The 4,576-nt window shown below is 33.0% G+C and overlaps 1 non-coding gene across 1 annotated transcript; it reads right to left on the reverse strand.

The window, feature by feature from the left end:
* Positions 1 to 1,491: 1,491 nt before the first annotated feature.
* LOC116870324 lies at positions 1,492 to 1,636 on the reverse strand. The gene has a single exon (XR_004383200.1). It is a non-coding gene; the product is annotated as a U4 spliceosomal RNA (small nuclear RNA).
* Positions 1,637 to 4,576: the final 2,940 nt, after the last annotated feature.

A 4,576-nucleotide genomic window follows, 5' to 3' on the forward strand; every position in this document is an offset into this window, starting at 1 on the left:
CTTATTTGACAGAGATCACAAGTAGGCAGAGAGGCAGGCAGAGAGAAAGAGGAGGAAGCAGGCTCCCTGCTGAGCAGAGAGCCCGATGTGGGGCTCAATCCCACCCACGACCCTGGTATCATGACCTGAGCCGAAGGCAGAGGCTTTAACCCACTGAGCCACCTAGGCGCCCGTAACTATACATTCTTAAACTGGGGATATAATCACAGAGTGGTTTAGGGAAGACCTGGACCGACTCTAAAATTAACCCAAATCAAAGCTCTATTGGTTGCCTGGTTTTCATAAACTTCTTCTCTGGCTGGTAGAATATAATAGCATTGTCCTCCAGTTTTTAGTTTCAGTTTAAAGCTAGGACTTCATGAAAAGTCTATCTCCCCTTTGCCAATGTACAATTACTCTTCACCACCCCCCTTGTTTTTTAAATTGTGATAAGGACATCTGACATGAGATCTATTATAATATAAAAAATTAAGTACATAATACAGTAACAATTAGGCACAAAGTTGTACAGTAGACTGCTAGAATTTACCTTGCATAACTGAAACTTTAGACTTGTTGAATAGTAGTAAGTCCCTATTTGTTTTTTAACCTCCTCTCAGTTCATAGTGAACCCTCTTCTCTCTTCTAAGACTCTGATTACTTTAGATACCTAATATAAATGAATCGTGCAATATATTTTTCTGCAACTGGCTAATTCTACTTACCATAATGTCCTCAGGGTTCATCCGTCTCGCCACCTACAACCAGAATTCCTAAGATTTAGTAAAAGGAAAATTACAGGGTGACATTTGATTATGTAGCAGTATACTCCTGCAAGAGGAAATGACCTCAACTTTATTTAAAGGTTTTTGACTCTAAACTGACTTAAGTCTGGGAATTAGGAGCTCTAGTTGCAATCATTATGGTGATTCCAGTCACATGCTGTTCAATAGCTATAGCTATTTCCTGCATATATAGCTATTTCCTGCATATGCAAAACAAGTATGACCTTTGCAGGCTGCCTATCTACATCCATTGTTCAGAGCTTGATCAGCCAGACACATCAAAATTCTAATAGCCAAAGGTAATACTTTTCTGGTCCTTCCAGAGAACATTGGTAGAAAGACTAAACAAGTCTTAATACATCCGCTGTAAAGTTCTAATCAATCTCTCTCTCTCTCTCTCTCTCTCTCCCCCTCTCTCTCTGTTCTTTTTGTACAGAATACCAAAAAAATTTAGGTGTTTCAACTTTATTTTGTTAAATACCTTTGGGTTTATGGTTATATCAACCAATCAAAATGCTAGTCATTCCCAGGAAATTGAGTTTACAGGTGGAAATCGGAATCTCTCCTGATGTGCAAATTAAGCATTCAAGCTGGTCCAACATTATATACCTTAAATCCTGAGACATATCCTTTAACACTTATTCCTATACTTCTTCTGTAGACTTTGTATTAAAAATATATTTTAGAAAAGAGGTAAGATTGAAATTGTTAATTGACATTTTATGAATTTAGATAAGAAAAAAATAAATCTTGAAGTAAGAACTGGCCATAAGTAAGGTTAGGTTAAGTAAAGTAAGGTTAATATTCTCAATTAGCAATAATCACGCCTCGGATAAACCTCATTGGCTATGATACTGCCACTGCGCAAAGCTAATATTCTCAAACAACAATATGGCAACTATTATCTGCAAGCAATGAATGTCATTGAAAGTGGTGTCATGAAACTGAGCTCACTGAACTAAATCAAGATGATTGTACCCTTGGTAGCTGTGGTTAACTGACATATATTAAATGTCATTTATAAGATAAGTATGGTTTCCATAATGGGCAGGAGAGTCAACGAATTGATCAGAATTGGTTGGCTCATAGAATTTATATTACCTTGCTATGCCTCCAAGTTTATAGACTAATGTTCTGGAAAGTTTATGCCACTTGTCATATTTTCATTGGATGCTCATTATTGTATTTTCTTATTGAGTTACTAGATTTTGTTTTCTTTCTTTAAGATGTTTTGGGTTTGTTTTGGTTGGCTATTAGGTCATTTGTCAGTGAAATACTAGCTTTTGCAGGGAACATAAACTGTAACTGTTACTCCAGGGATACTCCAGCCTTATTACAAGGAAGTGAAACTTTTGGTATCACCACTAATGATTCAGGTGGTCACTGAAGACAACAGTTGACCACTGAACAATGTGAGGGTTAGAGGTGCCAATGCCCACACAGTTAAATATCTATATAAAACTTTTGTCTTCCCTCAAACTTAACTACTAACAGCCTACTGGAAATAGTTAAGTTAGAAGGCTTCCTAACTGGAAGCATTAAGAATAACATAAACAGTTGATTAACATATATATTTAGTATGTTATAAGTATTGTATAATGTATTCCTACAATAAATTCAACTAGAAAAAAGAAAATGTTATTAAAATCATAAGAAAGAGAAAATACATTTACAGTATTGTACTGTAAAAATATCCTTCCTATAAGTGGACTCATGCAGTTCAAACTTGTGTTATTCAAGGGTCAACTGTATTTATTTAACTGTACATAGCTCAAATATCTTCATGTTCAGTGGTTTTGGTGGATGTTTTCAAGTTTACAATTTTCTACTCCCCTCCCCCACTCCAGCCATTGGAATTACTCTCCACACTTGCATAATTTCATACTCAGAAAATATCAGTTGACACACTATACATATTCCTGGATTTATTTTTCATTATGTTCCCTCCCTTCCAAAACTTAGCTTTCTAAATTTCAGCCATTTTAGTCTCCCCACATTTCCAAATTCTACTATTTCTTCTCAGCCAGGCTCTTGGACTCTTTTGTTTCCCATATCTGATTCTACAATTTAAAGGAAGCATGTAGGCAGGACATCTGAGTCAATATCAAGAATATTTCATTTATTTTCTTCATATCTTTAATCAAAGACTTGCACTTCTTAGTGATTAATTCCTGAAACATTAGTTAATCTCTTGCCAAGTTACTTTGTTTGGTTTTTGGTCTTCATTTTAGTTATTTTTAGGACATAAGTTGAAATCTTGTTCTTATTCATCGTGATTAGAAGTAGATAAATTTAATTAAAAAATGTAGACAAATGAAATGATAATAAAAGTTATCTTCCAGTATTTTATACTTTATAAATTAAAATGAAATGCAATCATTATTCTCAACATAAATATTAGTAATTTTCCTAAAAATTGGCATAGCAGAATTTTGACAATTGACAAGTTACTTAAGTAAATAACACCTGATGCATATTAACTTTTTGTTTTTATTGAAACTAATAACAAATCTATAAGCAACTTAATGGTAAGGAATTTTTTAATGAAATACTACCATGTTATGTAATTTTCATGTGAAGAAAAACTATCATTTCTCTTATTTTAACTGATAAAAAGTAATCATTCTTTTCAATATTTCCATGTTAATTCATAGATTTTATGGTAGAGTCAAGTACATATATATGTATATTTATAAAATATGTATGTGTTTGTGTGTATGTCTGTGTAAATATACATATGCAAATATATATATATTATATAAGCATGCATATGTAAATATATATTTAATGTTAGAATAACCCAGAACAAAATAAGCAAACTATTTACATTATTCTTTACTGTTAAAATGTTAGTTTCCTCCTTAATAACATATTTAAGGTTTTTACTTAATCCCTCATATTACTTCAAGTGAGTGTACAATTTATTTGTCCAAATGGTTTTTGTAAATGTGGTTTTAATATTTAAACCAATACATTTTTTTCCTGGATTGAAAATGTCATTTATTTCTTAAATTTATTTAACACAGTTATTTTATGTATCATGCTGGTAAAAGTAAGAAAAGCTCAGTTTGAAAGAATTATACTATTTTGTATTAATGTTTTTAAGAAGCTGGTAGTATAAAAAGTTACTAAGCCTTTTGAGCTATATTGCTTGGGATAGATTGATTCATTTAATTTTAAAGAGCATAATTAGATATTACAAGCATTCCTTTTAAGAAAAGGAGAGGCAGGGCACCTGGTGGCTCAGAGGGTTAAAGCCTCTGCCTTCTGATCAAGTCATGATCCCGGGGTCCTGGGATTGAGCCCCGTACCAGGCTCTCTCCTTGGTGGGGAGCCTGCTTCCTCCTCTCTCTCTCTGCCTGCCTCTCTGCCTACTTGTGATTTCTCTCTGTCGAATAAATAAATAAAATCTTAAAGAAAAAAAAAAAGTAAGAAAAGGAGAAGCTAGTTTATATCTCAGAGGTATCATGCGCTTGCCAGCAATTTATTATTCAACACTAATTTGTGTATTGAAATTTATAAAACCCTCACTTGACATAGATTTATGATAATTTTTATACCACTGGCAACTATGTGTGGGTTAAGCTTTTGAGAAGAAATATCCAGAGGATCTAGAAATATATACTCCCTTAGGACTTAGAAAAGAAAGATGGTCATCAGGAAAAAAAATTTGTCTTACCAACAGGGCATCTTTGTTATATATTGACTTTATTCTAAACCTAGAGAATTATAATTTTTAAGCCCAAACTTAAAAGAGTAATAAGAATGTATGTAACATATCTTATTTGACTCTGAAATAACTCAAAATTTAA

This window comes from Lontra canadensis, unplaced genomic scaffold (assembly GCF_010015895.1).
Source record: "Lontra canadensis isolate GAN:19392208 unplaced genomic scaffold, GSC_riverotter_1.0 scaffold22, whole genome shotgun sequence".
Classification (NCBI taxonomy): Eukaryota; Metazoa; Chordata; class Mammalia; order Carnivora; family Mustelidae; genus Lontra; species Lontra canadensis.